The sequence below is a fragment of the Prunus mume genome, linkage group LG6 (genome assembly GCF_029339155.1).
Source record: "Prunus mume cultivar Tortuosa linkage group LG6, ASM2933915v1, whole genome shotgun sequence".
Lineage (NCBI taxonomy): Eukaryota > Viridiplantae > Streptophyta > Magnoliopsida > Rosales > Rosaceae > Prunus > Prunus mume.
In genome coordinates, this window is record NC_142703.1 from 18,152,398 (window position 1) to 18,165,077 (window position 12,680).

Here is a 12,680-nt window from a genome sequence, read left to right on the forward strand (position 1 = left end):
GAGAAGGGTGCTAATATATGATGGTGACCTTCCTAGATAATTTGGGTAAGCAACCGTGAACCGTGAAGATTATCCTCTCCAAGGCCCATTTTGATAATTTGCATATCGTTATATTAATAATCTTCAGAATTGCGCCTTGATTAGTCAACAATACTTGGAAAAGATCGACCAGGAGCATCAATATCTAATGTCCATGTTAAGCTTAATTAATGTACACGACAACCAATGATGCCAAAGATGCTTTAGTTAGAGGAATCTTAATCCGTCAAACTTAGGCTGTTTGTGCACTTGGATAATTATATCATATTTTTTTAGCTTATGATATATGTAATACACACCTTATTTGCAATTATTTTTTTAAGTCAAATCATTGGTTACTGGATCGTGTTTGTTGGACTTTCTAATTAATTCAATCATGGTACAAGAATATAGTTTATTCACGTGTTACGCCTTACGGCCACACAAACTTTCACATTATGATACATGTGAAAAGATGTATCTCCATTATGATATGTGCTAGAAGACATTATGATAAAGTTGCTTACCATGAAAAAGTCAAAGCCTTAGAATAGGCTTTGAGAATGTGTCAATTGCGACCATAATAGTTCTTCGGCTAAATTGTAGCAATGATCCCTGGACTAAGATCAAACTTTATTTTTCGTCCCTCATATTGCCAAATTGTTATGATGGTACTTTAATTATGCCCCTACGTTCAGAAATCGTCTTTTTCGTCAGCTCAATCAACTTTTCCGTTAAAAATGATGATATGGCATGGACAAGTCCTACTTGACATGAACAAAAATGTATTTTCACACAAAATTTTAAAAAATAAATCTCTCTATCCCAATTTCTTCTCCCACCCGATAACCTACATCAGACCCCACCAATTTCTCCTTTAGATGTGGAATCTTGGCTCCAAGTCTCTCTCCCCCACACCCATCTTTTTGATGAGATAACACACATCATACCCAAATCCTCCAACAAAACCAAACAACAAAGGAAAGACAAGAAATTTTTTATAAAAAAAAGCCTCAGTGGATGAATTTTTTTTCTCTTCATGTAGTTGCGCTAGGGTTCTATAGTTGTTGGGGTTCTGGGTTCATGGGGGTAGGTGGTGGTCATGGAGAGAGAGAGAGAGAGTTTTTTTTTTTTTAAACATTTTAATCAATTTAAAATTAATGAAAAGATAAATATGCCCTCATTTTTAACGGAAAAGTTGAGTGAGATGATAGAAATGACGATTTCTGAAAGTGGAGGTATAATTAAAGTACCACCGTAACAATTTAGCAATATGAGAGACGAAAAGTAAAGTTTGGTCTTAGTCCAGGAACCATTGCTACAATTTTGCCTAATTCTTCAATATTTAAGCAAAAGATGTGAACGTTAATCCTTTAAAATAAAATCTGTCCATCATTTGAAAAAAAAAAGTAGTATATGTCAAATTACTAGTATGTTTTAATCAAGGCGTAATTCACCGCCATGTATTGACTAATCAACCGGTCGTCTATAACTTTATTTATTTATTTATTTAGCTTTATCAACCAGTCTTCTATGACATTAAGAAATGGACGTGCAAATTTTAAAGTTGTGTCTGATTATTTAATCAGATCATACTTATTTATTATATGATTAAGAAAAATTAATTTGTGTTGGTTCCAAAAGAGCAAGAGAAGGATTGAACAAGGGAACATATGTATATCAAAGACAAGCCCACATGTTTGGAGAAATTTTTATATGTTCCGAATACACCACGTGGTTAGTGTACCATCCAATACACATGGCCCTGTGAAAATATTTTATTTTATATCCTATGTGTATTGGAGAATATTTCCACATGACCCATGTGTATTGGATGGTACACCACTCACGTGGTGACCAGGAACATACAAAAATTATTCAACATGTTGTGTTCAAGGAATAATTAGGAATTTGAAAGGGACTTCATGGTCTTTTTGAGGTCACGTGCACAAGAACTGGTGCCTAAGGGTTGAATGGTCCTCACAATCATCTACTACATAAAAAGCCAAGAGCATTTTTGCTCACCACTTTAACTTAAGGTATATCTTCACCACCCTTTTCAACGAGAAAAGCCCCGTGCCATGGTAAGCAATCCAACTAAGTATCCCTGCCCAATGACCTCTCGACAGCTATCACCCACTAATATTTTTTTAAAAAAAATTTAATTTGTTGCCTTTGCTCTTCCATCCTATGCAAATTTTGGAACTCTACTTCAACACTCGAACCAAAAAAAAAATTCTTCAGACCAACATTCAAGCCCTTCTCATCACGACCGTCGCTCCTCTCCACATTCGATCGGCGTCAAATTCGACACCTCCATCCTCCATCCTTTTTATCCCCATCCCCTCCTCCATCATTGGTGTTATTGTAAAAAAAACCCCTTGCGCAACCAAATTTTGCATGACGAAAAACTATTCGTCGCTCAAAGTCACTTTGCATGACGAAACTCAAAACTTCGTCTCTCAAAGTCTTGCGCAACCAAATTTTGGGCGACGAAAAAAAATTTGTTGCGCAAATTCACTTTGAGCGACAAACTTTTGTGCAACGACAATACATCGTCGCTCAAAGTCTAGCACGACCAAATTTTGGGCGACGAACGACAATACATCGTCGCTCAAAGTGACTTTGCGCGACGAAACAATAAACTTCGTCACGCAAAGTCCTTATAAAAATAAATAAAATTACAAAATTATTTTTTAAAATCTTTGCATGACGTAATCCAAATATTTTGTACGTATAACACTTAAGAAATTGAATAGTATATATATTTATTAATTAGCTTTAACCTTATTTATATTTTAAATCATAAAATAAAATTATTTTATTTTTTATTATTCATAACAATTAATTTTATAAATATTGTGCTATGAACCAATTTTTCGTCTTTCAAAAGTTTGCGCGACCAACTGTTCATTGCGCAAAACTCTAAAAATTTAGGGCGGGTACCAAAAATGGGACGCTGGATTTTAAAAAAATAAAATAAAATTTAGACTTTGCGTGACCAATATTTTTTGTCGCTCAAAACTTTGCGCGACCAATATATAATTTTCGTGGCAGAAAAATTTGGTACCAAAATGGGATCACGAAATTTTTTAGACTTTATTGACCAATATGTATTTTTCGTCACAAAAAATTTAAAAATTTGGTACCAAAAATAAGACGGGAATTTTTAAATTTTTTAGACTTTGCAACCAATATTCCTATATTCGCGCGCAAAACTTTATGCAACCAATATGTTTCGTCGCTCAAAAGTTTGCGCGACCAATATTCCAATATTTTTCGTCACGCAAAGTTATACGATTTTTAAAACCAAAATAACTCCTCCACCATTTTCTCAATGTCTTTCTCTACTCTTACCTCTCCTCTCTCTTTCCCTCTCCCCAAATCCCACCCTTTCTCTCACACTCACTCGTCTCACTTAATCTCTCATCTCTCTCTTCACTATCTCTCACTCTCACTCACTCTCTTATCTCTCTTTTCACTATCTCTCACTCACTCTCTCATCTCTCTATTACTATCTTCTCTAATTCTCTCACATTCACTTCTCCCTCTCATTCTCACTCACTCTCAATCTTGCCAAAAGGTATATTCTCTCCAAATTTTAAATTTTTTTAATTAATATGTGTTTTTGGAGTTAGTTTTGAGTTTGTGTGGGGTTTGGGGTTGAGTAAAGGGGAGGGATTGGAGTTTGGGTTGGATTTGTGGTACAACAATTTTAGGGGAGATTATGCCTTCTTTTTTTTTCTTTTTTTTTTGTTATTTGACCATATTTGTTTTTTTGTAGGGTTTAAAGGGGAGGGATTGGAGTTTGGGTTGGATTTGTGGTACAACAATTTTAGGGGAGATTATGCCTTCTTCTTTTTTTCTTTTTCTTTTTTTGTTATTTGACCATATTTGTTTTTTTGTAGGGAATCATCGAGACTTTGACGGCTAAAGTTGAGGATTAGGAAGCTATCAAAACATATCCTCCGCCACTACCACCACAATACGCTTGTATTAGGATTTTATTATTGTACTTTGTTAATTTATGTGTACATTTTGAAATATATATATTTATTGGATAATTTGATCACTATTTTTCATATGTAATTTATTTTGAATATGTCAATTTAAATTAAAGTAATTAAAAAAATCATACAATTAAATTAAATTTAAAAAGTAAAAGTTTGAAAAAAATTAATATATTTAAATTAAAGTAATTAAAAAATCATACAATTAAATTAAATTTAAAAAGTAAAAATTTGAATAAATTAATATAATTAAATTAATATTAAAGTAATAATAAAACAAAAAGTCAAAAACCTTGCGTGACAAAATATTTCGTCGCACAAACTATTAAATTAGTTTATTTTAATTAATAATTTAAAACACACAAAATATTTCGTCGCACAAAACTCTAAAAATTTGGGCGGGTACCAAAAATGGGACGCGAAATTTTTTTATAATTTTTAAAGACTTTGCGCAACCAATATTTTTCGTCTCGCAAACCTTTGCGCGACCAATGTGTTTCATCGCGCAAAGTCTTTCTTCACGATCTTTGCGCGATGAAGTTTCTATCGCGCTGAAATTTGTGCGACTACAATGTATTTTGTGTGACGAAATTCTCTTCGTCACACAAAGTGTAAAATGTAGTATTGTATCTATCTCTTCTCATCTCTGTCTCATCTCTCCCTCTTGTTCTCTCTCTTCAATCCAACAACAGTGGAAGCTGCGGCGAGCTTGCCAAACTCCAAATTTGAGGTGACTAACATCAAATTTTGACGTCAATCTCTCCCTTTCTTTATATCTCTTCTTGGCTGCCTCCGATGTGGCTGATGCAAAGTGGGAGAAAAGATGATGAAACGAGGGTGCATCACCAATTCAAAATCAAGCCCAAAGGCTGCTCAATGCACTCTTAAACTTTTTTGTCATTCTCATTATGTAGTTCGTAGTTTTTAATGTTTTTTAAAGGATTTTGAGCATTTAGAGTAGAAAAGCTTAGAAGGACGCCTTTGTTAACACTCCCGCTCGGCCCAATTGATTAATTGTGTCCATTTTGCATTATAAGGCATATGTTGGTTATGTTAGTTTCCCAGCACATTGAGCCCACCCCTTACACCTAAGTTTGAATCCCTCTACCTCTAGCAATTATAAGTATCAAAATTGTAGCTTGATTAGTCAGTCATGGGAAATAGAGAGTAAGACAGCACTTCCATCAATTTTTTCATTCAAGAGAAGTGATATTTTAACAAGGAATATTATTGTCAAATGATGCCAAAGATGTGTTAGTTACGTAGGAATCTTAGTACTCATAGCCTAGGATATATAAAGTCTGTGACTTATATGGAGCCCTACGTAATAAGTTGCACTATGTGAGAACTAAAGTCACCTCTCAATAATTAGGGTGTTTAAATTTGTGCACTCGGCTAATCATATTATATTTTTCTTTAGCTTATGACGTGCTTAATCCCACGTCACCTGTCTTGGATCATACACCTGTAAACATTTCAAGTTGTTGGTTTGAAAGTTAGATAACCACCGAACTTTTAAAAAGTCTCGGCATTTGGCTATAAATATTATTTGAAAAAAATGAAGAATTGGTACCAAGAGGGAGAGAAGTATTATTTGAGAACACAAAAATGAAGGTAGAGCAAGTCCTACACATGAATGGACGAGTTGAGAAAACAAGCTATGCAAACAATTCCCTACTTCAAGTTAGTCACTCTCTCTCTCTCTCTCTCTCTCTCTCTATATATATATATATATATATCCACCACTTAAAGAACATGGTTTTCTAAAATTATTTTGATAGTTAAGTTATAACCAAAATTATGCACCAAAAAAAAATCTGGTAGAGAGGAGGAATTATGCAATATTCATGCTTCCTTCAACCTCGTTTTATTTTTTCTTCAGAGAGCAGTGATTTCAATGGTGAAGCCCATAGTTGGTGCAAGCATAGAGGAGCTGTGTTGCACTCTCTTCCCAGAGTGTTTGAAAGTAGCGGACTTGGGATGCTCTTCAGGACCCAACACCCTTTTGGTGGTATCAGATATCATAGACAGCATATCCACACAACTTACCAAAAACTCAACCGCCCACCTCCATCACTCCAAGCCTTCTTGAATGATCTTCCTGGAAACGATTTCAACACGGTGTTCAGGTCATTGCCAAGCTTCTATAAGAAACTTGATGAGGAACATGAGAAGAAGTTTGGGTCATGTTTTATTGCAGGAACGCCTGGTTCTTTCTATGGCAGGCTCTTCCCCAACAATTCTCTGCACTTTGTTCACTCTTCTTATGCTTTCCACTGGATCTCTGAGGTTTCTTTTTTTTTTCTTTTTTTTCTTTCCTTCCTGTCTTTTTACTTTTTTAATCAATCCTTGTGTCCTTATTATACTGTTTACTTCTTAATCAATCCCTGGATCTCTGAGGTAAGAGAATAATATTTAAATCGTGTCTGATAATTTATAATGCAACAACGTGTGTGTGTACGTAGGTTCCAAAAGGCTTGGTGACCGAAGAAGGAGAGGGGCTTAACAAGGGGAACATATATATAGCAAAGACAAGCCCTCCAGCTGTGTTTAAGCCATACTTGGAGCAATTCAAAAGCGACTTCAGTCTTTTTGAGGTCACGTGCCGAAGAGCTCGTCCCTGGGGGCAGTATGGTCCTCACAACCCTGGGCAGCAGTAAGAGTGACGATCCCCGCTGCATTTGGGAATTTGTAGGAATGAAATTCAATGACATGGTTTTAGAGGTAATTAAATATTAGATTCTAGCAAGTAGGGCTGCAATATATTTCCTTTTTAGCTATTTAGAAATGTATATTTTGATGAATTATCAGGGTTTGATTGGTGAGGAAAAATTGGACGCATTCAATATGCCATTCTATACACCTACAACGAAGGAGATAGAAGAGGTGATCCAGACTGAAGGATCATTTACTTTGCAAAACCTAGAAGTTTTCAAAAATGATTGGGACTCTTATATAAAGCAAGCTAATAGTGGCCTTGATAAGAAGACAAGGGCTGCAATGTTTGCCACTCACATAAGGGCTGTGGCAGAGCCGATTCTGGTGAGCGAATTCGGAGAAGAAGCTATGGACGATTTGTTTCGTAGGTTTGAAGAAGATGTTCTTGATCACATGGAAAGGGAGAACCGCCAGTACATTATCCTGGTTATCTCGTTGACAAAGAAGCGTTGGTGAGATGAATATGCAAGAAATGGGGCAACAAGATTTGTTTTCTATTTGCTTTGTTTATCTTTGTACTTTTCAGGTCTTGGACTTCAGTTATTGTTAAGAATAAATTTGTTTACATTTGGTCATCTTTGTGTGATAGAAGTTGAGGTTCCACCCCAAAATCAATTGGCAATGGGGGGAGTAGCTAAACTCCTTATAAGCCCTTGCTAGATTTCTTAATTTTCTAATGTAGAACATTTTTCACCTTCACATTCTCACATTGTGCCATTCATACTTTGATTTAAAATGCATTAAAGGAAAATGGAAGTGAAGTTCTTCAGAAAATTTTCATTTTAGTTTCTATATTTGATTCGTAAAAAACCCAAAACCCTAACTAGCTATCCAAACTCAAATTTAAGACCCTTGAAAAAGAAGTTCATGTTCGAGATTGTTATTTTTTTTTTATTTTTTTTTTATTTTGTTGATTAGAATCACACCCATTAGAGTAATTTAAATGCAGCATAAGAAGTTCATTTCAACTAAGTTTTTCTCCACTTGCAGTAGTTAACAAATCAAGTCCAATGCCACAATTCCAACTAAGTTCATTTCAGCATAAGAAGTTCGTTTCAACCAAGTTTTTGTGGTCAGAAGCAGAGCCACCTTTGACCAAACCAAAAAAAAAAACAGAGCCATAGCCGTGGCTTTGCAGCAAACTTTCATTATTTCCCATGAAACTGTAGATTAAATCACAATGCAAGTCAAAGCGTGCTAACTTATTTCTTGGAATATAATTTGGGCACACTGACCAAACTTCAACCCCATTTTTTTTTTTTTGGTGAAGGGCACTTTCATTCCAACCGAAATAGAAGTACAATAGAGAGCAAGGCTACCAACAGCCAAAAACATAAAACAGCAAGGCTACCAACAGCTAGAGAAAAAAGGAAGGCTATCAACAGCCACAGCAGGAAAAAAGATGAATCAAGCTACAGACAAATTATAACAATTTTGTTGTAGGCCCAAAACTACGACACCTCCCAATAGTGAGCGTTTCAGCCATCTTAACAGCCAGAACTCACATCGTAGGTGGACATGCGAGCCCAACAGCTTGCAACACAAAGACCAGAGAGGATGGGAGGCTGGATTCCCAAACCTTATCACACATCCTCCTTCTTGCTCGACGAGCTGCAGCATTTGCTGCTTTGTTTGCTCCACGGTGAACCCAGTTCCAAGAGAACTTACTGTAACTTCTTTGAATTGCTGCTAGAACGGGGAAAATAGTCCATCTACCCTTCTGAATTTGGCCTTTGACACACTGGACCAATTCCTTGGAATCAGATTCAAAAATCACATGTGATATCCCCATTTGAGCAGCCAAATGCACTCCACTCAAAGCTGCGTGAGCCTCCGCCTTAATAGCCAACGACGCCAGTCTGGTACCACATCTACCTCCCAAAAGCACAGCATTCGAATTGCAAACCACCACACCCAATCAGGCCTGCTTCGAACCTCCCTCCCAAGAAGCATCAACATTTACTTTACAATAAGCATGGGGAGGAGCAGACCACCTTGCCTCTGCCGCCCCAACCACATCATCATTATCATTCATATTCACAACACACTCACTTTGCACTTGCATAAACTCGCTAATCAAAGACTCGACTGCACTCAAAGTCTTCCGCGAACACACCTGAACATCCTCAAAGACAACAGCGCATTGACACTTTTCCAAATGCTGCAACAAGTATAGACAATTTGCGCCATGAACCAGGTTCCATCGTGAGCAGAATTTTGAGGTAGCAGCAAAGTCCTGTTCAGCCACTCTCCTATTGTTCTAATACTTTGTCTATTAATCTTATAACATAAAGGACCTCCAAACCAAACTCCTTGAACCCAGTTGCATAAGAGAAAGATATGCTCCTCAGTTTCAGGAAACTCTCCACACAAAGGCCAGAGAGGAGAGGAACCAAGGAAATTTTTATTAATAGCATGACGAGTCGATAAGCAACCTTGCTGATTCTCCACAAGAAATTTTTTATTTTTCGCACCAACTTCAAATTCCATATCGACTTCCATACAGTTTTATCATTACCCAAGATCCAGAAGGTCTATTGGTTTGAGAACTAAGAGAAGCAGAGATGAGTAAATTATCCCCAGATTTTACCGTAAATCTTCCATCACGATTGAAAGGCCCCACCATTCTGTCAGCCTCGTTCCCATCTCCTAAAGGCATAGCTTTAATCAAACAAGCATCCATGACATCAACTTGTCTATCAATAGCATTCTCGTTCCAGACACAGGTGGTTGTGTTTATACTTGTTTCAACCTTTTCATCCACATTTACCTCCACACCTGGCTTTAGCATTAAAAGGTGATCAAGGGAGCAGGGAATCCACTTGTCAGTCCACAATTAATCCGACTTCCATCTAATACTTGCCGACAAGTGCTGCTTAGGATGACGCCCCTACCTACATAAACTATTTCCTTCATTGTTTTCCACAATTGATATTACCAGTTTTCGTTGTGAGGTTTGTGAACTCGCAAAAAGTCATTGTACTTCTTTTCCATCCACTACCTCTAAAAGTTCATTTCCATTTATGATTATTCATTCCGATGTTTGGGGTCGCTCTCAAGTTACTACATTAGGTAGAGCACGTTGGTTTGTTACATTTATTTATGATTGTAGCAGGATGACTTGGGTATGCCTGATGAAGTCCAAAGGAGAAGTGAACTTGCTATTTCATAAATTCCTTGCGATGATTCGTACTCAATACCAAGCACAAGTTCAGGTCCTCCGCAGTGATAATGGGGGAGAATATCTGAGTTCTGACATTCAGCAATACTTAGCAACACATGGAAATACTTGTCCCTCCACACCTCAACAAAATAGGGTGGCAGAAAGGAAGAATCATCACTTGTTGGAAGTTGTCCGTGCTTCTTTGATCGAAGCCCATATGCCTCTCTTTTGTTGGGGTGAAGCACTTGCCTCTACAGCTTTCTTAATTAATCGTATTCCCTCCAGTATTGTGAAGTTCCAGACTCCATCTCAAGCTCTAACAAAAGCAGTTCTTGCCTTAGCTGTCCCCAACTTAGCACATCATGTCTTTTGGTTGTGTGGCATTTGTACACCTCCACAAACATCAACGCAATAAGTTAACTCCTTGTGCATTGCGATGTGTATTTCTGGGATACGCATCTCACCATAAGGAATACCGATGTTACCATCCTCCTACTTCAAAGATGTATGTTACATTGGATGTTGTTTTTCATGAAGATACCATGTATTTTTCCTCTACGTTTGATCTTCAGGGAGAGTACGAATAGGAATTTCAGACTCTTGATTATGGTGTTTGTGTTTATGAGATTTGGGAAATTCCTGAACTTATAAACCAAAATGTGAGTGCCTTGGATACAAGTGATATGTACTTGAATGAAAGTGGTGATGAACGCTCACATAGTTCTATGAATCAAGATGAGAGTGTTTTGGATACAAGTGGTATAAACTTGGATGCAAATGGTGATGAACACCCTCCAAATTTAGAAACTGAACCAACAGGATTGACTTCAGAATCAATCCCATCGATTGAATCCCTCCCACCACAAATGTCTAATACACCAAACCAATTGCTCGTTGAGGACGTTCTGGAGTCGATGCCTAAACCCCCAGGAAAGCAGAATCCTCCCTGTAGCAACAGGGGTATTCCTAAACCCACATATGAACCTGATCTTACAAGTAAGATCTAGTACCCCATGAGCTATTATGTGCCAAGCCATTGTTTGTCTGAATCAAATAAGGCATTTGTGAATCAATTATCTATTGTATCTATTCCTAACAGTGTCCAGGAAGTCTTAGCCGACCCAATGTGGAAAGCATCTATGAATGAGGAGATGGAGTCACTGCTGAACAACAAAACTTTGGAACTTGTGAACCTCCCAACAAGAAAGAAACCTGCTAGGTGTCGATGGGTTTACATTGTGAAATACAAAGCAAATGGTACTATTGAACGCTTCAAGGCAAGATTGGTAGCGAAGGAGTATACCCAAACATAAGGGATCGATTATATGGAGACATTTGCACCGGTAGCTAAAATCAACACAGTTCGAGTTTTGTTGTCTCTGGATGCGAATTTGGACTGGCCATTACAACAGTTCGATGTGAAGAAAACTTTGCTACATGGAGATTTAATAGAAGAAGTCTACATGGATCTCCCCCCATATGTCTAATACCAGGAATGCATCGTGGGAAGGTGTGCGGGTTGAAGAAGCCATTGTATGGCTTAAAACAATCTCCTTAAGTTTGGTTTGGAAGCTTTGTGAAGTCTATGATAGCTTTTGGCTATTGTCAGAGCAACTCATACCACACCTTGTTTTTAAAGAGATAACATGATAAAATCACTGCACCTATTGTATATGTGGATGATATGGTGGTTACAAGGAATGATCCTGATGAAAGGAAGGCATTGAAGAGTTATTTATCCTAGGAGTTTGAAATGAAAGATCTTAGTCCTTTGAAATATTTTCTTTGGATTGAAGTATCTCGATCTGCAAAAGGAATCTTTCTATCCCAAAGAAAGTATGCCTTAGATTTATTGCGAGAAACTAGCATGTCAATGTGTCAACTAGCTGATACTCCAGTGGAGGAAGGATTATTGAAGTCGTGTATTGATCATGATCAAGTGCCTGCTAATAAAGGAAGATACCAGAGACTTGTATGGAGATTAATGTACTTGGCATACACAAGGTCGGACATTGCTTATGTTTTGAGTATTGTTAGCCAATTTATGCATAATCTTGGAGAACAACACATGAGTGCAGTAATGCGAATTTGAGGTATGCTTCTGGAAAAGGAATTCAATAGATGACCGTCGATCCACTTCTGGTTATTTCACCTTTGTAGGAGGTAATCTTGTTACATGGAGAAATAAGAAGCAGAATGTTGTTGCACGCTCAAATGCAGAAGCTAAGTATCGAGGTATGTCACTTGGGATTTGTGAAGTGTTATGGCTAAGACTACTCTTGCAAGATTTGGGGTATTCGTCAAGACAGTCGATTCAATTGTACTGTGACAACAAGGCCGTGTGTGATATCACTCACAATCCAGTTCAACATGATATAACAAAACACGTGGAGGTTGACAGATTTTTTACCAAGATTCGATTAGAGGATTAGTTAGCTGATGTTCTTACTAAAGCAGTATCAAATAAGTTGTTTTCAAAATTTGTTGGCAAGTTATGCATGTGTGATATCTATGCACCAACTTAAGGGGGAGTGTTGTAATAATTATGTAATTAGTAGTTAATTAAGATTTAATAAAAAGTCTAATTTACCCTTAGTAGTATATATGCCTTGTTGATGAATAAAAGATTAAAGTATTATTCCCAAAACCTCTGAATTTCAACTCTATCTTCTTCCAACCTCCATGGCATTTCCTGTTGACATAAGGTTCAGAGGAATCCCATGAACCTGGATCTAGGAAGCTACCATGTGTGTTGGAGCCTCCTCAATTGC

The 12,680-nt window shown here is 37.1% G+C and overlaps 1 pseudogene across 1 annotated transcript; it reads left to right on the forward strand.

Moving 5' to 3' along the window:
- Positions 1-5,609: 5,609 nt before the first annotated feature.
- On the forward strand, positions 5,610-7,445 carry LOC103335754 (S-adenosyl-methionine 4-1-methyl-2-pyrrolidinyl-3-oxobutanic acid methyltransferase-like; annotated as a pseudogene). The gene is made up of 4 exons (XR_016127948.1): positions 5,610-5,711; positions 5,911-6,317; positions 6,494-6,752; positions 6,840-7,445. The product of XR_016127948.1 is annotated as an S-adenosyl-methionine 4-1-methyl-2-pyrrolidinyl-3-oxobutanic acid methyltransferase-like (transcript).
- Positions 7,446-12,680: the final 5,235 nt, after the last annotated feature.